The sequence below is a fragment of the Pezoporus wallicus genome, unplaced genomic scaffold (genome assembly GCF_028554395.1).
Source record: "Pezoporus wallicus isolate ANWC-B61680 ecotype Strahan unplaced genomic scaffold, APGP_CSIRO_Pwel_v1 contig_12814, whole genome shotgun sequence".
In the NCBI taxonomy this organism is placed as follows: Eukaryota; Metazoa; Chordata; class Aves; order Psittaciformes; family Psittacidae; genus Pezoporus; species Pezoporus wallicus.
The window spans coordinates 25848-48332 of NW_026640662.1; the positions used below are offsets into that span (position 1 = coordinate 25848).

A 22485-nucleotide genomic window follows, 5' to 3' on the forward strand; every position below is an offset into this window, starting at 1 on the left:
CCTTGAGCATTTGTTCTTAAACATTTAAAACTTATCTGATGGGTTTGGATATTAAAATGACTGACACTGCAGTTGTTGGTGCTTGGTTTTCTTCTGTCAGGAAAATGAAAACAAAAGCTGTGTTGCTGGAGTTGCCTTCAGGTACTTCTTGACATTCAAAGAACACTTCTGAAAGCTGTGCTAGCACATGGAGCCTGGTGCTGCTCACATTAAAGTAATAGCTGAAAGTATCCTGGGCACCAGCAGGAGAAGGAAGTGGAAAAAGCAGAAGTGTGCTCATGATCAGGCCCTTTTCCCAAATGATTCAGGTCTTTTACTCATAATTGACTTTTCTTTTCAACTCACAAAAGTAACTCTGAGCAGTGTCTGTGCTGCTTAATTTCTACTCTGCAACAGTCTCTGTGACAAACGGCACTGGGTGTATCTGCTTCAGAATATGGAAATGCCTGCTCCTACAGACGTGTAGGTGGCTGCAGAAAGGTGAATTTTACAGAACTGATTTGATCTATTACAGCTGAACATGTTCGAGTCCAGACTCCCATAGCAGTTATTACTGTCTTACCATAATTCAATTTCTTTTTAACAGCCTTACCTAACTTAATTATTCTGGCATAATATGTCAACCAGTTGCCCTCCCAGTTATGGTTACATTGCCAGCTTCAAACCAAACAAAAGGTATTCTTTTTGTCTGTGATATGTACCATCAGCTTGATGAATCCTAACAAACAGGACTTAGAGCCTGCTTAATAATGAAATAGCTGCCATACAAGATAAAGGAGTGAATCCAGATAACACCGTGAAGCCTGAAATGGGGACAGAGAAAACTCTCCAGGCCAAATGGAAATCCACTGGGATTCTGTCAATGAACCAACAAGGAATTCATGCCCAGTTTTTATGAACTAGTAAATCAGTCTCCATTAGAAATTCTTCTCCATCTCAAATAATGTTCTTACTATCATTATTTGTTAACACAGTTACTAACCAAGGATGTCACAATGCATTAAAGGGTAACAAACTGAACCTCCCAAATGTGATTTTTGTAATTCCAGTCTCACATCTGGTTCCTAAGGAAATATTTGCATACTTGTACAACAGAATTAATCATTTTATGGCTTCTGTCACTTACAGTTTTCAGTGCTGAGATTCCACAGGGCTGGTGGCATCCCAGGAGTACAGCGAGCACTCCTCCCCACTCTGTCTTCTGTCATTTGCTGTCATGAAAAAGTTTTAAATCTCAGATTTTTTTCTTCCATTTACAATTTTCAGTGCATTTATTAGAAAATACCTCCTACAAGAGGCAGTGTCTCCAGGTGGTCCTTCCCACAACCCTTTTTAGATAAAGTACTATTCATTACAGCTGCACCCCAGAGGAAAAACAGCAATCAAAAGGCAAGCTAAGGGTACTGTTTCCTTCTGACATACACTGTGGAGAACAGCCACTGAAGTATTCCATGACTAGCCAGTGCAATGCTGAATCACAGCACAACTACTGAGGATAATTGCAGTCAGAAAGTTTCATTTTAAGAATGTGTCAAACATAATTTGATGAGGGTGTGTGAGTATCTGTGCCTGGGTTGTCCATGGTACATTCTTATGTATGTGAATCACAAGGAATTATGAGCCACCTACCTCCTGGTAGCAGGGAAGGTACACTCTGCTTTCCTGTGAGAAGGAAACCTGGACCACCTTTTTAAATGTTGTCAGTAGCCTCAGCACCATCTATTTCAACTCCTAAACCTTCCACTTAGACCAACAGCAGCCATCTAACAAGAGTTGCAAATTTTCCCCTCCAAAAGAGAATTCTGATTTTTCTGGTGATAATAAATACTCTCAAATTTAAAAATGCAGCATCAGGATGTGGCATTTACAAATCTGAGTGGTGTTTTTTGTAAAACGTTGCTGATTTTAATGGGGGAATAGACTGACACTTTATTAAGTTTAGAACAGGTTTGTTAGTTAAATAGTACGTTAGGGGAAAGAAATGCCTGTATGAGGTAAGTGTTTCTGTTCAAGACTGTATTTTTGATTAGAAGACATATAAGATCAAAATCATCTTTGGAGCAGCTCCTGAGCAGGCTCCCTGCGTACCTTGGCCCCTATGTTACAAATCTGTTGGCCTGTTCATAGCTTCAGCTGCAAAGTCCATCATCCTTCCGGAGAGCAGCAGCTCAGTGTTCCAGCCAGCTCAGCTCACATTGCACCTGCCAGAGCAATGAGATGTGATGTCAGTCAGACATGTCATGATCACAGGGTCAGGAGCTGCAGATACGTTTCCTTCACAGCACCCACAGGTTGCAGTTCCTACATTGCTTTTTCCATGTCCCACCTCTATAATGGCAATGACATGAATAACACCGTCCTCTGATTTTCCTGCATCAACTAAAGATACTCGTACCATTACAAGTGTGGCTGCACTGCTGCTGCATCCTTGGGGCAGAGGCTCTATTTCCCTATTGCTTTACAGCAGCTTCAGCAGCAGATTTCTGCTGTAGGAGCAGAACTTTCAAGAGCTTCTTGTGATTCTGCAGTAACAAATTAATACATATGGCTGAAAATAATTTGAAGGAAAGAAACAAGATCTTAACTTAGAGGCAAATTCCAGATTTCTGTGTTACATATAAACAATAAAATTACAAAAGCATGAAGAATAACATGAGAACATGTTTTAATATTAGGTTGAGTGCAATGAACCCACCCATTGCTGCATGATGATTATATATACATAAAATGCAAACAGTGTCATTTAGCATTGCTGGCAGTGCTTTATTATTTCAATCAAAAAGGAATATAGTGAAAGGAATTCAGAAGGGGTGGATAGTGTCAGCAGTAACAACACACACGATTACACACTACTATAATTAGCAATGGAATTTAAAGAATTAAAAAGCAACACATTTCTTTGTTTTAACTGTGATTTGGGCTCAGCAGCAGCTCCAGCGATGCATTTGGCATAAAAGTTTCTCCCAGCCTTTGTTAAAGTATAAACCCATCAGAAGGAGAAATGCTGCAGCCAAAGGGAAACCCTTCAGTATGAAAAGGGCCCTAAAACCCCTCCAGAAGGCAGTTTAATTCAAATCTGGGATAACTATGGATTAAGAATACATTGATGTTAGTTTGTGCTCCCCTCTTTTAATGCTACTACCTCATGCTGATGTGCTCTGGCTTGCTTTCCCTAAGCACTGAACAACTCTTGCACTGTATTTGCTGTTTGATACACAAATGTGTGGAGCAACCTGACATTAGTGCTGCCGATGGCCTGTACTCTCATTCCTCTGATTTCATCTTGAAGTGTGATTTGTAGAGGTGACAAGCGCGAATGAAGAAGGCACAACAAAGGCTTGCACCTCGAGTACATCAAACTTTGCTTAATTGCAGCTGCGGTGTGCTCAGAAACACATCTGTAAGACTGAGGAGTGATTTATCTGATCTAACATACCTGCATGTGCATTTGCAGCAGTTTCTTATGCAAATCAGGTACCTGGGCACACAAATCATTCTCGTTAGCTACGGGAGTGTGTGATGACCTGATCTGCACGTTCAGCTGTAGTACCCCTCTGGATTAGCATGGAAGCTGTGTGCATCTTTGGCATACCAAAGTGTGTGCCCAGGTAGATTGAAAGGTGGATCTTTTATTATCTCTGCTTTGCTTTGCTATACATTAACTGTAATGTGCACGTTACTGCCATTCACTTGAACTCATAAAACCATGCTGATGATATAAGGAATAATTTGCTGAACATTTTGAATAAAAGATTTTAAAATAAGAATATTCATCCACTGAGTAAGTGTAATTTCATCTAAAGTAAAAAAATTGGGAACAGAAAACATCTTCTTGTATGACAATAAATACCTGCAACCCTCATGGGAAAAACTCTGTCAAGGTTATTATAAGCAATCTTGTTTGCACAGCATCATGAGGAAGGATACTTCCAATGTCTCACTGCATGGGGCCAGAGAAGACTGAAGGTGACAGACAGCAGCCACTGCTCACACCCTCACGGCCACGCAAAGGAGCCAGCAGATAAACTGTGAGTGAACAGAGCGGCGGGCACGGAGCTGACAGACTCGCAGGGGAACAATCAGGTTTATGTAGGTGCTCTGCCAGGGTGCAGCCAGCAAAACTGAAATGGAGAAGCTGATGAAATGCTGCTCCTACCTGGACTTTCAACCTTTGGCTCCAGGGAGAGGAGCTGCTGGGCTAATGTGTGAGCTTAAAGAAGGAACCATGTGAAAATAACATCCATGGAAACAGACTCTTGAATTGAGGTACAGAAAGACAATGCTGCCATTGCTATGACGGCCAGTTGGGAGGGAGAATGGAACACAGGCATGGGAACTTCCAGTACTAAAAATGGAATGCTAAATGTGAAAAGGGGTTCACTTCAGTAAAAACCCCTGCTGCGATGGGTAAAGACTGCACAAGGCTCAGGTTCTCAGTACTGAACCCACTAGAGACCAGATTGATTTATCTTCTCTCCTTTTTAATGCTATTAGCATGTTGGGTAGAGGGGGCACAGTTACAGGTTGCTCTTCTCCTTATGTTGATAATACACAGGGAAGGACACAGGAGTGCTGAAAGTAGGATATCTAACATGAATACACATTAAAAATTAACCTGAATGCTTTTTGTGCTCTGCTTTGCATTGGGAACACAACATTTCCACACACACTGGTATTTTTGCTCTGTTTTGGTTGCAAAAATAATATTCTTTTCCAATATCTTTAAGTTAAACCCCAAGTGATGTTAAAAGAAAACCCACGATGGCAGAATGCACACGGCTGTGCTTCCACCTAGGACCCAATGAATGGATGATTTTGCACTTCTAGAGCCAAGTCCTGCTTTACTTGTGTCAGCCAGGCCCTGCCATGGACTCAGGAGATGTAAATTCACTGGTTGCAGCAGTACAGTCCCCGCGGGTGTTCTGCTACACAAATATGTACACACACGGAATATTAATGACAGCTTTCATTCACAGGCAACATGTGAATTATGAATGAATGAAGTTCTCAGCGTTCAGCAGAAACCTTCTAGCACGGTTTGCTTTAACGTTCTGGAACGTGTAATCTCTGGTGCAGTAGATGGAGCTGCGTGTGCCACCCCAGATGGTGAAAAGCACACTGAAGAGCCTGGCTCACTCTGCAGCATGGCTCTGTCGTAAACATACACTTCAGGGATATCCTGAAGGAAAAACTGAAGTTGGAATCAAGAGAAGCTATGTAACTCTGATCTGCACACCCCCACCGAGGTAGAGGGCTGTGATTCCTGTTACCAAGGTGCACTGTGGCAATCCAGGAAAGTATTGAGGAAAATGGGCTCTGAGACTCCTTATGTTTTATCCATGCTGGGAACTGGGATTTTTTTCCATTCCAGTATCAAGCAGTGATACCACAAGGAGGGTCAGCTGTAAAAGGAGAATAAAATACCTAGGACTTAAAAGCATTGGGAAAATTCATTGATCTCTGTGAAATGGGTTTAATTTCTCAGATAGGTGACTCATTATCCCTTGAGTCTGTGGACAAGGGGAGGGCTGTAGATGCTGTCTACTTTGACTTCAGCAAGGCTTTGGATGTGGTCTCCTGGTATCATTATAGCCAAACTGGTGTGATAAAGACTAGACAGCTTGGATGGGGGGAGGGATGGATGGATGGATGGACGGACGGACGGATGGACGGACGGATGGATGGATGGACGGACGGACGGACGGACGGACGGATGGATGGATGGATGAAAAATGCCTGAGCCATCAGCTCAAAGCCCTGTGCTCAGCAGTTCAAAGCCCACAGGACTCCAGGACATAAGGTACATGCACAACAACTCACCCAAGAACATGTTCACAGGTACTTAACCTGAAGGGGAAAGGGCTCCTCTCCTTTACCCACAGCACGAGTGGGGCTCTAAGCTACTCCTGCCCTTGTTTAATCAGCACATGAAAACCCAACCGAGGCAGCGGCTGCATGCCTCAAGAGATAAGAAAATGCACTCAACAAGTTTAAAAATTGTAAGTATGTCAATTGCCAGAGAACAATTCAAGAGGCTAAAGCTGACCAATGGCTGGTACCATTGTGTCTAAACACTGCCTTGAAATGTCGGTACAGGATCCTGACACATGCTGGAAATCTGGCCTACTCTTTATCTCATCATTAGTTATGTTCATCAGTATATTGCAACTGAACTATTCCACGCTTGCAGCCCATTTTGAATGTCACCAGTGCATTTGGGAATGTCTGTGGCATCGTCATCTCTGTGTGTAAGCTGTAAGAAGTTTTCAAGGCTTAAATGGACCTAAAACTTGTCATGCTGTCAATAAAATAAGTTAAACGCAGTTCATACTCATCATTTGCCCTGGATGCATTTACAGTTTTGCATTGTATGCTGGGTTGAAATTGCAACTCTTGCCTGCTGCTGTATAAAACAGCATTACAAAGAGAAAGTGACTGACCATAAGCCACAGCACAGCAGTGAAGGTGACAGAAAGCACTGCTGACACCCTCAGTGCATAACAGAGATTCATGGCACAAACTTTATTTGCTACTGGCAGTAAAACCAGACAAACCTACAGATTTGAGTATGAATCTGTCAGTGCCCCTTGGAGATTCAGGTTTTTGCTATTCACGTAATTTTACACGTGAAATTACTTCTTTCCCAAATCAGCATTTCAGAAACCTTTATGGCCCACATTCAACGTTGTGTTATGCTGCCAACATTAGAAGTGGCTTTGGTCACTGGCCTTTGACAGCGACACAGGTAACTGTTTCCTGTGGCCGCAGGGCTCTTTCTTTGGCACCTGGATTTGCCGTGATTGAACAGTTGCACTGGTTGGGTCCACTGCCAGCTCCCCCTTTCTCCAGGGTTCTGTACTCTCTTGTCAGTCACTTCTTTTGAGCATGTGGATTACATGACCAGTGGGCTATGCTTTGGTTTACTGTTAGGAACACTGATGTGTTAAACCAAGGATATCTGAGATTTACCTTAGCAGGGTTTGAAGAAGACTATGAAAGCATTCTATTCCAAGTGTAAATCATGCTGATACTGTGAATGTGCACTAGCAAGAGGCACAGGGACACAGAATCATAGAATGGCTTGGGCTGGAAGGGACCTTAAATATCACCCATTTCCACACCCCTGCCATGGGCAGGGACACCGAGCTCCCGGACCTCCAGAGGTAACGGTCACAAATGACATCAGTGTTCCTCTCAGATCTGGTGACCCCAGGTGTGTGGGACACGGGTACGCACCAAGAATAACGCTGTCCTGCGAGCAGATTCCACACGAGCCAGGGCAGCGGTGAGGCCAAAGGCAGTGCCCAACGTCAGGAGCAGGTAACCCTGCGCTGGGACTGCTCCATTGCACCAGCTGGGTCAGGGCAAAGCCAGCACCAGCTCCATGGTGCCCGGAGGGGGAGGCTGCGCTCTGCATGCCCCATCCTTGTCCTCTGCACCACTGCACACGGCAGGGTCTGTGCAGTGCGTGTCCTGCAAGCACTGGTGATGGGGAGAGTCCATTGGGCACCCTCCAAGCTACACAACAGACAGATGCATTTACTCTGCCTTTCCTTCATCTTCCTAACCTCTCCTGTAGCGTTACTCTTCACTGGTATGTGCAGCTTTGCTTTTCTTATTTTGCCGCTTACAGACAACACTAAAGCAGCTCCATCCCTAATGCACACACCGATGCAAAGAGAGGCAGCGCGGTCACTGGCACTGGTGACGGGTGTGACAGGGCAGCAGGTTCCACCGCAAGCTGGAGCGTGAGGAGCGCAGGTGCCTCCGAAGGCAGACCCGCCTCACAAGGGGCTCCGCGCCGGGGCCCAAGGGCCGCTGGGCCCGTGCCCGGGGCCCCACGGCGGGAGCACAGCGCAGCGGCGGCTCGGGTAAGGCTGGGCCCGCGCCTCCCCTCCCTGCCCGCTCTCGGCCCCGCGGGAGGCTGCCCGGGCCCCCGCGGCCGTGCGGTGCGGTGAGGTGAGGCGAGGCGAGGCGCGGTGAGGCGAGGCGCTCCGCCGCGCTCCCCCTCCCCTGCGCTGCTGCTCCCCGCCCTCCGCTCCCTCCCTGCCCCCTCCCTGCCCCCTCCCTCCTTCTCTCCAGCTCGGTCTCAAAATGGCGGCCGCGCCCGGTGGTGAGGAGGGAGCCGGGGCGGAGGCGGGGAGGCCGGGCGGCGGCGGGCGGGCGGCGGGCGCCGGGCCCCTCGGCCCGGCGGGGTGCGGCGCGCGGGGGGTTTGGGGGGGCGCTGCGGGGCGAGGCCCGCTCCCCTCGACTGGCCCTCGGTGGGCGCCGTGCGCGCTGTGGGTGACTTAGCAGGAAAACAGGGCGCGGGGGAGGAGTGGGCCAGACAAGGGAGCGGGGCGGGGTGGGGTGGCGGCGGGGAGGGAGCCCCTGCGGTGGGCTCCGGCCTTCGCGTCCCCCCCCTAGGCCGCCGCTTTGCTCCCGGTGACTTAGCAAGATGCCGGGAAGGAGGCGGTGGGCCGGGCGCGGGTAGCGATAAAAATACAGCCTGGTTTGAGGAGCCGTGTGTGCGTGTGACGGGGAGGACGGCGAGCATCCGACCCCCCCCGCAGGGCTCTCCCGCTCGCCGCTCCCCGTCCTCTCCGAGGGCAAGGCGGCGTTTGTCGGGAGCTGGCCCAGATCCGCGCCTCGGCTCAGCACGGCAAACAAAACCGGGCTGGTAACAGAGGGGAGAGGAGCAGGGGTTATTTTGGGGATTTCTTTCACATCCAGCCTGTTTCCCTGCAGTGATCTCGCCGGGAAGGCGGTGATAGGAGGTGGCTCAGACCTTCAGAGCCAGCTGCAGTAAAAACGGGGGAGGGAGGTCTAATCTCTCCTCCTTGGGGTCGTATCGCTGCCGGGGTGTCTCCAGTCACGCAGACTTCCCTTGAAAGCCTCCTCATACCAATGGAGTTTGCTGAACCGCTCCGTTTAGCGCTGGGTTTTTGTTTCGCAGGAGGGTATACGCAGGCAGGGAGGGCTTTTGATGGAAGTTGGGGGGTGGGAGTGGTGCCTCCTTTGGAAAGTTTAGGGTTTACTCTGTTCTGTGGGTGTGAGATCGGTGCTCATTTATTTATTTATTGGTTAAGGTGGATGCAGTTAAACTTGACCTTTCATACCAATAATAATGTGACACCTTCCCTTTCTTTGCCATAGTGTTACTGGTGAGATTTCCTCGCTGGTGGTGCTGCAGCAGAGGGCTTGGTTGTTGCAGGTCAAGTCAATTCATAATGAATTACCTAACCAGGGGATGGTGGAAGGTTAATCTGAGCTGTATTAAAAATCTTTAATAAGCACTGTTTTACTGTAGTAAACGTTTGGGTGTATTGACATGGCTGAATTATGTGTTTTGGGGGAAATGATTTAAGTGTGGATTCCTATGACAGTATTGTTTATCGTATTGGGAGATGGGGGTTAAAGAACCCACATTTAGTGCTGATCATTTTGTAAATGATTGTGCAGCATTCGACTGGTTTTCAGGAGAGGGAGGGTCTGCTGTCAGGGTGTTATTTGCCCTTAAGAGTCATTTGTTAAATAGGAGAATTATGTTGGGGAACTAAACAAAGAAAATATTTTCAAACAGAAAGATTTACTGCAGATCTCCAGCTCGTTCTCGGGGATCTCGTTTTTGTGTGTTTCCTTTGCTATTACCATGTTTATGGATGCTGTGTGCAGCCATTGAGCAGAGGAGAGACTGGGTGGAGTAAGGAGGCAAAGCTGTGAAATGGCTAGATTACCCTTTCAGAGCTCTTTTTTTCCCTTTGCTGGGGTGGAGGAATACTAATTGCCGTAACAATGAAGTCTCTTCTTTAGGGAAGAATCTAATGGTGCGGGAACCTTCTGAAATGAAACAAATCTCGCATTCTGTTTGGAGGCTCATTTTTCTGCAGGGTGGATCTGGATTTGTCTGGCAGGGAGAAGTGACCAGTCACGGTTGCAAAGCCAGGTTTTTTTGTCCGATAACCATTTCAATTGATCCACTTGGATATTCACTTGTTGAATTTATTTTATTTGCACTTCAGAGAAGAATTACAATTTTTGTGTGAGTATTTTACACACAAGATTCTCTGGAGTATGGAGAACCCCCTGTATTGTAGCTTAGTGCTATTATTTGTTCATGTAACTTCTTGGTGAGACTGGGTTATGGTTGCACGATAGAAGACAGTCCCTGCCTTCTCTGGTGATCACAGTAGAGTAACTCCTATTAGTATATGGACTTAATTGCATTATCCTTCCTCGTGTGCTGACTTCATCTAAAACAACATCAGAAGATTTTGGAAGCCCTGTTGAACAATATGGCTCTGTAAGAGCATTACTGTATCACTCGGGTACTGCTGCATCATGGGGATAATACTGATGCTTAGACTCAAAGTTGTGTAGGAGAGGCGTTAGAACAAAGGATTTGGGGAATACAATGGGGATCGGATGAAGCACCCAAGGGGGACTGCTTGTCCAAGTGCTCTCCTGTTCCAGATGTGGCTCATGACATTCCCACCTGAGTTCAGTGTTGAGCAGAGCAAGTACAATGCCAGATGCAAACAGTTCTGAAGCAGGTTGAGGTTTTGCGTTTTCTTGGGTCTGTCTCAGATCTGGAGTCCAGTTTTTGATGGTAGATGGCCACAGATGAGAGTGCACTTGGTTTTAATCTGCCCAAAATTAAATTAAAGGGTAGTGGCTTTTTTAGAAGACGCAGTTCATTCACTGGGAGTAGATGTTGCAGGATTCCGTGGATGTGTTCACTAAATGCCCGTGTCTAAAAATGTATCCGGGCTAAGAGCAATGAAGAATCCAATAAAAACCACTTGCCTCCTTCCAGCTTTGGTTGATTTTTGTCCTTGAAATGATGGCAGTCACTCTCTGTACAGGAGTAACTTGGTAACTTCTATTCTGCAGAAGAACAGGACATTAGTACTTACCTTTATTTCTGTATGCAAGGTTTCTTGTGTGCATTGCTGCCTTTTCTGACCATGCTGTTTCTTCTGCTCCACCCAGCCTCAAGTGCTCGGTTTGCATTCTTTGTCTGCCCTCAACTTGTGTGTCTGTCCAGCTTGCTATCGATGGGACAGCTATTGAATTAGCATCTGCTGACTGTCTTGCCCAATGCTCCATCCTTGTCTGCCTTCAAGAAGTCCATAACCAACTTCCAGCAGTGGTTTGTACCCTCTTATAAAATCTTCTGGGCAGGCAGTAGCTGGAAAGCCCCTGCCTCTATCAGTCAGAAATACACTGGGGATGTTTGTTACTGAGTTTGTTTGCAACCCTCCCTACCTGCTTCTGGTAGTATGACCTAGACAAGTCCGAAGGGCAGCAGTGTTTTCAGCTAAGGGCAGAGACTGTGGGAGGGCTGCTGTCATGTCCCTGAAGTGATCACTGAAATACTCCTCAGCCTGAAAATGAGATCTGCTTAGGCCTCAATTTAGGAAAACAAGAGAACAGTAAAAATCAGCAATTGCTATTAATAAATAATAATTTCAGATTTCATACAGGGCGTGGGGGAGCTCCCAGCCTGTACCGTGTAATTTGTGATGGCGCTTGGAGATATTTCCCAAGTATCAGGGCCATGTGGTAATCAAAGTGGGCCTGGGTTTCTTCTGTGAGGGTTATTGTAGAGTACTAGGTTATGTACTGTCTACGCACAGGTCTGTTAATGAAGTCACATCTAGTCTCCTCTTCATAAGGAGGAGTTCCATTAAATATCATTGGCAGAACAACCTGTGTGCTAAAAATGTGTTGAGCTGATGAAGCCTTGCCTGGGTTAAAGGCTTTCTCAAGAGCTACTTTATTACCTGACAGAAGGGGAATAGGGTTCCTAATGTGGCTTCTGGGTGTTAGGAGCAAAGGTGTTTATTAATAATAGGTGATGTTGCTTTGTCTTTTGATCTGCCTGACAGGGTAGGTTACACCTCAGTTTAAGTTCTTAAAAACAGGCATTTACACTAAGACATAATCCTGACCTGTTTAAAACTAATTTCCAAGTATATGAAGTTATTTCTTCAGAATTCTGCCTATAAATGCTGTCCAGGTCAGCAGGGGCACACACATGGTCATCTCCAGCACGCAGGGTTGTGCCATTCCTGGAGATGCAGTGGTGTGATGTGAGCTGTAGCTGTACGATGTGAGCTTTGTTGTGGTGCCTCTGGCTTGGGTAGAGTTAAATGCCTGATTTTCTTGTATTACAGTTATTTTAGGGCAGTGCCTTTCCTCATCCCTGCCATGGTTTGAGACCTACTGATGAGTATTACATGTTAGAAACATTTGAAAGAACCATGATTTTTATCTCATGAATAATTTCATTCTAGATTTAACCTGGTGAACTTGTCTGGCACGGCAGGTTAGCCCCAATAGATGTGTATATCTGACTTGTATCTTATCCTAGGTGACTAAAGAAGGGCCTTTTCTTCCCAATACTCATTGAGGCAAGATGTGAATGGAGCACTGCTTGTCTCATTCCGCATGTTTCAAAGCGCATTCTTTACTGTTAACCTTGTGCTCTCGTAGGGGATAGATAGGTGTGGCTGAGGCTAGCTTGCTTTCAGATTGCTGTCCTGGAAGGCACCTATCCTGTCACTGTGTGCTGGCACGTGCTGGTCAGGATATTCCAAAGAAAAATGCTACTTAGCCCTAAGTGTGTGCTGATCCATTTCCCCAGTGCTATAAACACACAGCCCCCTTCAAAGCAAGTCATGTGTGCACAGTGTTGTCATACTGAGCAGTATCAAGGGCACTGGTGCATGCATAACTGTGTAAAAAAAAAAAAAAAAAGTCAACATTATGAATTCAAAGTACTTGTTGGTTAATGTGTTCAGCAGTACTTGAGCCATTTCCTCCTCACTGGTGCTGCTGCTGAGAGAGCCCAGCAGTTTGACTTGGCTGCTTATGGGCTTTATCTTGTGGCTGTGATTCCATTGATTCTGGAAGGTGTAGCTGGTATTTTTAACCAGCCAGTAGTTGCTATAGTCTTGAAAAGGTTTTTCAGTTCCAGGACACTCCGTGGTGGCTGAGGTTCATAGGTGGTGCTGCAGCAAGTGTCTGTGCTGTGGTTCCCGGTGTCGCTGGTCCCTGCTGGGTGAGTTCCCAGGCAGGCTTTTCGGAAGCACCTCTTGTTCCCCAGGGCCTGCTGGTGAGTCAGAGCTGTGCTGGGCAGGGCTAAGGTGAGGGCTTAGGCATGATGCAGTGCTGGTTTGCATCTGAGAGAGCACCATGGCCTTCATGCTGGGATTATATACACCTTCCCTTCTCTATCGCTAGTAACTGCTCTATTGTGCACCACAAACATGAAGTTTTGTGTTGAATTAGACAGATGTGTCGTCCCCCCCAGGTTGCCTCTGCCATGGTTTTCTGCATGGAGTTAGCTTAATGCCAAAGCAAAGGTGTTAAGTTTATCCTTCTTTAAGACTAGAGGAAAATCAGTTAGAAACATCAAGCCTGTTTACCTGTAGATAAAGGACTGTTTCTTCCATGTTGGCAGTTTATCTTGTGCTTGATTCACCTGGGTTTTGGGGTGAACAAAAAGATCGGACAGACAATTTGGTATATTTAAATGCTGGTTTCTTTGCAGTCTGTCAAGAGGATTAATGTGAGCATGTATATGTATTTTGAAACAGATGGTGTCTATTAAATCAATAGCGGTAGAAGTTTTTGGTTCTCACTCAGCTGGATTTGTAAGCAGCAAGCACAGGCTAGGTTTGGGAAAGCTTTACAGGGGAGCTTGAACCCCAGTGTTCACCTGCAGCAGGACTGAGGAAGGGGCTAAAGTTCCAACATCATGCGTGCCATTTCTGTAACAATCTTGTGAATAGCTCATGCTATTCCAGCACACTTGGAATGTGTCTTTTTCGTGGCTTGGTCACACTGCTAAGGAATGAGTGCTAATGGTGGACAATTTTCAGTACCACAGCATCGCGCAGTCACAAATCTGTACATCAGTAAGACGAGAACTGAGGTGGCTGTGAACAGTGTGGTCTGCTGCCTTGTGCCTCATCTGTCTTGGCCCTGGTTTGTGCTCTCTGACGTACCTGCATGGGAAGCTGGTTTTCTTTTGGGCAGTAAAGAGTAATTTTGTGTTTGTCTTCTGCTCTCTTGGCTTAGATGAGGGAGGGCAGTTGCTCTCTCCAGCAGGAGAGTCACTGTGTGTGCAGATAGGTGGGAGGTTCTGAGGGATGCTGCCAAATGGGCAGGGGAGGCAGGTATCTCTTAGGGACTGGTTCCCACAGCTGCAGATCCGCTTCAGAGGCAGCAGTGTGGCTGGTGAAGAGGGGTCAGCAGGGAGCTGAGACGCCTGCTACAAGAACCCTGGTTTCATTACTTTTGATAGGGGGGTCATGAAGGATTCAACTCTGTTCCCTGCCATAGGGTGAGATGTGGGTATGACAGTTGGGATGGAGGGTTGGTCTGGGTTTTTTTCCTTCTCACTTGTCAAATGAAGTCATTTCCAGACAGCAAGCTTTAATGTGGCTCAAGGACTGATGGGATGCTCTCGTGATTTGAAGAGTGGAAGTTCTGCCTGAATGTTTGGGTTTCTTTGTGGTTTTGACCTTCTATCTAAACCTTTAATGCAGATGTTCCTTCAGATGTTTTTCATATATAAATATAATCCACAGTAATTTTTAACATCCCATTTCCAATAGAGCAGGCAGTTTAATAGCTGAAATAGTTTAAATCTGGGTATAGTCCTATGACTTCCTTTACAGTTGTAAGTCTACAACTTCATTCTTCAAGCCAGAGAAGTATGGGGGAAGACCTGAAAAGAATGAAGTTCTGATGCCCTGTGTGCCTGCTGGCCACCTGTAAGAAACTGCTCTGAGTACATGAGCTCTTCTCTTGGTGGCTGAAAGTAGCTTAAATGCAGTGTTGTATGTGGTGGTTGACCTAGCAAACATGATTTTGAAACTAACCTTGCTGAAGTCATGCAGAGAAGCAGTGATGTGCATTGTGCCTTTCTCTGAACAGGTTTAGGGGAGTAGCTTTTAGCACACTAAAAAGCCTCCTGTATCACTCACTCACCCTCCTGCTCCCCTCTGCCTTGGTCCTGTTCTGCTCTCCTTCCCAATTTCATTGACCCATCTCTGACCAAAAGGTCCTTCAGGACTCCAGTGAAGTTCAGTGCAAACCCACTGGGGGTTAATACGAATTTTAAAGTAATTTTGTGACACGATTCCTTGCTGTTGTATCACTATCACAGCATACTAAACAACAACAGGAAGAGCTCCATGTCCAAAACCTTTTCACATGTTTTAAAGGTTTCTGCTGCAGCGTGCTTTGCCCGGATGATTCGTTTACTGGCAGTTAGATTTACCTTGCTTTCACCCAGCACTGGGCAGGCAGGTGGCAAGAGGGATGTTTTTGCTTTCCTGTCAAAGTCTGCATGTGGACTGCAAACTTGAGCTCTGACCTGAAGAAGCTTAAAGGCAATAAAGTGATACATAGTGACTGTGCCTGAGAGTAAATTGTGTCATGTGTCCATCAGAATGGCAAACCTGATGTGATAGAGGGAGGATAAAGCTCAAGATTGAATTAATTTTCCCCTAAAAAAGTATTTTCCTAGAAACTTGGTCTAAATGTGTTGAAAAGTCACACGTTGGTGGTGCCTGGGAGGTAACAAGACCAGAAATGTCTTGTTTCACAGTCCTGAAGGGAGGTAGTGACCGCCGGTGATGTGTGACACAGTGATTATGACTTGAAATAATATGGAAGAGTAGAGGGGCATAGGAGTGTATTTCAGAACGCACAGCTCTGATGAGGACAGGAATGCCTGTATTTAGGGAACGTGCAGCAGGGGGTAGTTCACTTGATCCTGTGTTACAGCATCTCTATGACATGTCTTTGCTTGATTTTGTAGCTGTAATTACAGCCGGCATTCCAAGCCTTTGGAACACAGGCACTCTCTGATCTGCTGCAGATCACCTTCTGGCTCCCCAGGGATTTATTGTTGAAGTGTTTTCAGAAGTAAACTACAGTATCAGGTTTTGAGCAAAGTCAATTCAATTACCCTGTTATGTAGGTGAGCTGGATGGGAATGCAAGCAGAGGATGTGTCAAGGGTTGTGTTTGCTTTGGAAAACCTTGAAAATGGGAAATATTTTTGGTAACTTACTGCAAAATGTGACCAAACATGGCACAAAAGCTGTATTATGTATATAATACTGCACTGATACACTTGGCAAAGGAGTTGTGCTTGAGACCTATGGGCATTTTATGACTTAATTGCAGAATAACAGGCTTACTAAACATGTGAATTAAAACCGAGGCTCAGAGTTGTAATTCAGATCAGATTGGCTTCTGTTGTGTTTTTGCAGAATACGATAGCTGTTGGGGCTCACTTTTCCCTGATCCCTCAGTGAGCTTCACTGATGTAGGCTGAAAAGTGGAAAAAAGATTAGCCTGGGTCAGTAATGAGGCGCTTCCTTGTGTCCTGGGCTCATCCCAACCAGCTCAGCTGGTGATGGGCCCTGACATTCTCTAGGGTGAGGCGTGTTTGCCACACGGTAAGAACAGGCTGGTCCCTGGGATTTTCTGCTGTCACTACGGGCGACGTGGAGGGGGAGAGGAATTGGGTATTTTGTTTCTTGCCTCTTTCTTTCCTATCAACAGATAGAGACAGGTTTCTAAGAAGCTTTTTCGGGTCATGGCTTTTATGCCAAGGAAATACGGATGTTACTTCACTTCTGGTTCATATTTCAATGGTGACTCCGTACTATGGAGTCTGTTTCTAGAGCACATTTGTGGGAAGAGTTGTCCTGTTCTGAGTTTGATAAAGCAGCTTTCTGCCTGCTGCGTTAAGGCAAAATCAGACCATTAAAAATTAGTCTAGATTAAAGGGAAGTGTTTTTATGTACTTGCTTATAACTTGCTGGAATTTAGAGGTGTAATCTACAGGTGAAAGAGAACAATTAAGTTAATCTAGTGCTGCCATAAAAGGCTGCAGCTCTAATTCTGTGCAAATACTCGCAAGTACCCGCTTTGTTCTCTTGTTAATATGTTATGGAACAAGATACACCATTGAAAAGCTTTGTAAAGCTCTGATGAGCCAGTGTGTAGCAAGAGGAGATGCAACAAGACTTTGTATGTTACTAATGCGTAAATGGATCATCCCAGCTTCAAAGCGTTGTGGAAATAAATTGTGATGATATCAGTTCAGTCTTTGGTGGCTTTGGTCTCTGCAACCACAGAAGTGACTTGCCCTTCCCTGGGACTGAAAAACGGCCTGAAGAGAGGAAGCTAACTGAGGTAGGATTAAAAGATACATTAACAAACTCCGAAGAGAATGTAGGGAGTTTTCTTTCAGGTGAAACCTCTTTTAAAACCAGTAGAATGTGTTAGAGAAACAGCTTGGAAATTGGTAGCAGGTACCTGGACTCAAGGCTCTTTTTTGGAATTACAGTTGGTGGCAAATCAGGATTTGAATTAGAAGCTAAATGTGAGCAATCTAAACCTCTGATTTCAGAATGTGAACCCAGATGTGTTTTCTTGTGTTGGGATGGCCTATATGCCTTTTAACACTGGCTCAATATTAAGTGTGCCTAACCAGGCAGTCTGAGAACCTGATCTCATGTTTGTCTCCTTCCAAGAAGCATTCTTGTAGAATATTATTAAATTTTTTTTTTTTTTTTCCCTAATAACACTTAGAAAACAAATGGTCTCGTAGTTGAGTTCATGCAAGTATTAGGATTCTGTAAAAGGCAAAATGTACTGTTCCTAAAGCAGTGCACAGCTCTGAAAAGCCTTCAGAGCTGAACGATGTTGGTCTGTTCTGTATCTGCTCATACATTTGCTCTGTAATTCATGCCATGCATCTTCTAATTTTGGCTGTAATGAGTTACAGTTACGTGTTGAGTGCGCAGAGCTTGTGTTTCTGTGGGAAGGCTGTTTACGGAGCCTAAGCAACTGGCATTAAAAGTGCAGGAATCGAATTAATTTGGGTTTGAGTTCCTGGAGGAGCTCTGAGCGTGTATCCCGAGATCTGCAATAACAGATGGCCAGCGGTGGTTGTGGGGTCACCAGACAGCAGCAGGGTGAACCTGGGGTGGTGCTGGTGCATTTACTTGCTTGCTGCTGCTGCCGCCAGTGTTGTGAACCAAGGAGTGATGTTGAAACTGATTTTCTTGCTCTAACTCATAGAAATTCAAAGGATAAGAGAGAAAACATAAGGAGGGAGGAATGTGCCTGTGGGAATTACGGGAGATGGGAAAACTGGTTAAGAAGGTTTTAAGGCTGATTGACTGTTCTTGCTAGTAGCCAGTAAGCAAATGTGTCTGTAGGCTTCAGGACTGGAATTACCAGGCTGATAAAGATTTTGAGCCTGGAGTTCCAGTGGTGAGACCGACTTCCATTGTGGTGCTGAGGAGGATTTTCTTGATGATGGGAGCCCTGGTTTAAGTCATCACAGTGATTACTTAAGTAAATCTAGGCTGTGAAGGAAGCCTGTAAAACTGAACTTCTGAAACTTGTAAAGACCTTTCCTTGCATTACTCTCTGCGGCTTTATTGATGTGACTTAAAATCTGGTTAGAGCCTACACATGTCTGCAGGGAATACTGATTCCTGATGAACTTGGAATAGCTCTGCTCACTGTATGTCACTGCTTGATGTTTGTGTAGGTATTGTAAAACCTTGCCTAGCAAAGCTGGCAAGTGTCCAGAATGAAAGCTGAGTTCCGAGCTGTACAGCTGCCTCAGAGCTAACACACACAGCTGAACCCGGTTCATTTGCTGCTTGTGCATCTTAGGGATGACTAGCAGGTCTCTCTCCTGAAGTTACTGGGAAGGGGGTGGTTCCTGTGCAGTGTCAGATCTGGGGTGTCCGCTTCAGGTGTGCAGCCAGCCTCAGCTGGGTGCCTCGACAGGAGCCAGCAGCACAAGGCAGGTACGTGTTGAGTCACTGTCAGGGTGGGACCATCTCCGGATGCGTGTCAGGCAGCATCGCGAGCCACTGAGCCACCCCAGTTGCAATAGATGTGTCCTGGGAGAAGTGTGGGTGAGTCCTGCTGTGAGCACAGCGGGGCCCAGGCCATGAGTGGTGAAGCCAGGGAATCTCTGACTCCCAGTTCAGGGAAGTGAGGAGACTTGGAGTCTTCAGCTTTATCGATAGCTCTGTATGCTCTAGAAGCTCATGTAGGGAAATAATGTGACCTGTGTTGATTCGTAGCTGTCCTTTTAAATATTTCTTCTTAAAGATGATGCTGTAGAGTGCCCCCTTCATCCCTGCAGCACACCTAAGGATGGAATTAGATCTTTTATCCTTATTACTGAGATTTTTAGCAGTCCTAAGTGTAAAGCTGGTCTTCAGCTAGGTGGAGAAGCTAGCTGTCGAGGTGAGACGCTGTTGTGTGTTGAGGATACACTGCTGATAGTGGGGCTGAGGAGGATGTTACACACAGCTCTCGATTGGTTCGTGTTTCATGAAGAAGTGGCTGACCTGGCCTGCAGCAGGTAACGTCTGTGGTTCTCCTCCACTACTCTGGAGAGCTGAGCAGTTGTCCTGCTGGAGCAGGGAGAGGTGATGGTCCTGTGTCATTCCTGTTCCTGTGCTGTGTGTTCAGCTGGGGCTAGATCCCAGTTTCAAACTGCTGAAAAGACAAGCGGTGGTGCTGAGAGCACTGGGAGCATGTACACAGTGCAGAGGTTTGCACTCAGCCCTCGTAGATATGTGACTATTGAATCTTCAGTTAGAAACTACAACTGCTTGAGCGTAGAGTGGGCCTAGCAGTACAAGGCATGTCCTGTTTTAATTGGTAGCTGTTACTCCATGGATGGCTCTGTGCAAGTTCATCTTTTTTCTGTACTTAATACAGACCAAATTAAAATGTTCCTATGAAGATACCTTTTTGTGAAGGGAAGACGTGGCTCTGTCTTGATACCTTGTTCCCAGGGAGCCGCTGGTATTGACAGTTTCAGGTGGGGTGCAGTGTACAGGTGGTGTCTCCATGGCTTCTTCCCAAGGGTTCTCTTTGAACGCTTGCTTCCTCTCATTACTGAGGCTGTTTGCGGGTGTGTGGCACACAGGGGTGACTCTACCCCTTGATAGGCCTGGAGGAGGACTGGTTAGTCTTGCTCCACTGAGTTCTGTATGTCACCAAACCTTCCCCAGCTGAGGAGCAGCAACACACATGGACGATATTCCTCCGTTCTCTGTTGTTTCTGAAGTGGCACAGAGGTATAATTAAAGTCGGGTCCTTTGGGGCTTTCTGGGTTTGGGTGTTTGTGCTTGGGTGGTTGGTTTGTGGGTTTTGTCAGGTTTTCTTTTCTCTTTGCTTGTTTTCATTCATTTTGTTTTGTCTTTGTCAAAGTGTGTGTATGAAGGAGGCTGCCCTGAAGATACTCGGCCTGTGTTCGGGTGCCTTTGTAGTTCAGAAGTCAGGAACACTGAGCAGGGTGCTTGGAACAGACGCTTCTCAGAGCAGCGAGGTGCTGTAGATCAGTTGATTGGTAACTTATTGTGGGTCAGCTGGAATTTGCTAACAGCACAAAGAGCTGCTTTGCCTTGTAGCTGCTGGATTTTATCTAGTGCTAAGATCTGTTTCTGAATAACAACTCTGAATTAGAGCGAGGGAGCAGGCTGTAGTATTGGGGGTATACAGGAGAAGCTTGGGGTTACTTTGCGTTAGAGGAGGAAAAAAGCCATTCTAAGTAGATGACCTGTGTGCAAGTGAACACTACAAAAGATGCAGTGTCAGAACTGACAGAATATTGCAGTGTGTTTTTTTAGTGGAGTTCCTGCACTGGTGCTGGATTTACAAGGCATTCCCTGTGTGATGGTAATTCATAGCGCAAAACGCGCCTTCTGGTTTTCAGTTTGGGATGCTCACTGTGGTAGCACTACAGGCAGATTTGGGGAGTTGGTGTCTCTGTGTTCTGCTGTGCAGTGCTTCAGCCAGTGCTGCTTTGGATGAAGCAGTGCCTTGTTCTGTTCTTCTCCACAGTGTTTGTCGCTACCCAAGGCGTTGCTACGTTCATACTGAAGGGCAGAGATTCAGCCATTATAGGCCTGTTTCTCAGTACTTGCATGTACAGCAGCATTGCCCTCTAGAGGGCACTTCTTCTGCTCGGTGAATGGGGTTTTTTCCTACATTAACCACATTTCCATTAATTGGTATGGGATACACCTACTGTGAAGTGAACAGGGTGAAACCAGCTGTGTGCCTGCTTGTCAGGAAGCAAACTATGGGACAAGAGTAAGTGGAGTGTTTGCTCCGGCCTCTGAAAGGATGCAGCCTGCGCTATCGGTTTGCAGTGACTTGTTTCCAAAATAGCTATTAGGGAAGAGGTCAGACTAATTACATGATGGTGTGCTGCCTGTTGGAGCTCTCCTGTCCTGGCCGGCATGCAGAGCAGTGTTTTGGTGTGCACAGCACTCCAGGAGGGAAATCCAGCAGCAGAGCGAAATACGAGCAACTTGCTGCTTAAGCTTATTTGGAAGCAGACAGAAGAGCCTAGAGAGGTTTAGAAACAAGCTCCTGATCCCCTGTGATGGATAAGTAGACATTAATGATACAAGCCTGGTATTTTCTGCATTTCTTTTCATGTAAGAAAGGCTTCTGTTTAAAACAAGCTCCTTACCAAAATGATTCTCCAGCTTTCGTAGGGAACCTGGTACCTGTGTCCTGCGGAGAGGCAGTGGGGACACGTTTCCTGAAGCAGTTGTAGGAGGTTTACAAACCAGATGCCATCTCCTAAGTCTGTATGTGTTGCTGTGTGCAGTTTACTTCACTGCTAAGAGCTGGTTGGTCAGACTTGCTGAACAGCTTGAGTAAATTATGTGTTACATGCAGACTCTGGCCAGGTATGCCAGAAACGTCATCTTCAGCAGTTCTCATGACCAGGTTTTATGGTTTCATAATCCTAACAGAGTTCCTGCAGCGCAGAAATGAAAAGGCAGCAATGCCAAGATGATTTTGGGGATGGGTCAAACTGCCCAGTTGGAGTAGATGGTACTCAAGGAACACTAAAGTTCATGTTGCTGAATAATAAGATACCAAGTGGTGTTGGGGGGAAAAGTCATTTGTTAAAGGCACAATTTGGATGGACTTGAATATGTTGAACTTCAGCTGTATCTGAACTAGCTTGCAGTGTCCCATGTGTGGTGATTCAGTCAGTGTTGGCCCCAGCTGAAGTAACAGGCTTGTGGCAACTGCCCTGTGATAATTGTGCTACGCTAATGAGATTGGAGAGCTGCTTACAAATTCGCTGTGCCCCAAGTATGGGTGAGATCGGAGATGAACTGTAGGTAAATGGGGTGAGCCCGTGACCGAGAAGGTGCAAGTATCGGCTTTTAGACAAGAAATGAATGAGCTCCTGAAGGAGCTGAGTGTGCCGTGGTGCTGCTGGCTATGGCCTCAGGTGTGCCATGGCATCTTCCATAGGCCCTTTCTGGAATGTTCTTAGCTTTCCTTAAACTCTCGCCCAAAGCTGGAGAGATACAGGAGAGCGTTGTCTGATCCCTTGTCTGCGTTGAAAATGAACTGAATGAGCCTTGCTGGGTTTAGCTTGAAGAGATAAACCTACAGAAGATAA

The 22485-nt window shown here is 46.0% G+C and overlaps 1 protein-coding gene and 1 long non-coding RNA gene across 3 annotated transcripts in view; one reads left to right on the forward strand and one right to left on the reverse strand.

Moving 5' to 3' along the window:
- Positions 1-2001: 2001 nt before the first annotated feature.
- On the reverse strand, positions 2002-7330 carry LOC130604971 (uncharacterized). Its single transcript, XR_008973580.1, has 2 exons — positions 7237-7330; positions 2002-2201 (listed from the first exon to the last, which is right to left on the reverse strand). It is a non-coding gene; the product is annotated as an uncharacterized LOC130604971 (long non-coding RNA).
- A 516-nt stretch (positions 7331-7846) lies between these two features.
- PAFAH1B1 (platelet activating factor acetylhydrolase 1b regulatory subunit 1) overlaps positions 7847-22485 on the forward strand; it is a 28736-nt gene continuing 14097 nt past the window's right edge. Inside the window, exon 1 of one of the 2 annotated variants that reach the window (XM_057420011.1) lies at positions 7847-7871. The gene's annotated coding sequence lies outside the window, so the exon portion shown is untranslated. Of the gene's footprint in view, positions 7872-8048; positions 8114-22485 lie in introns of those variants that run through there. The other variant, XM_057420010.1, reaches the window with a different exon arrangement.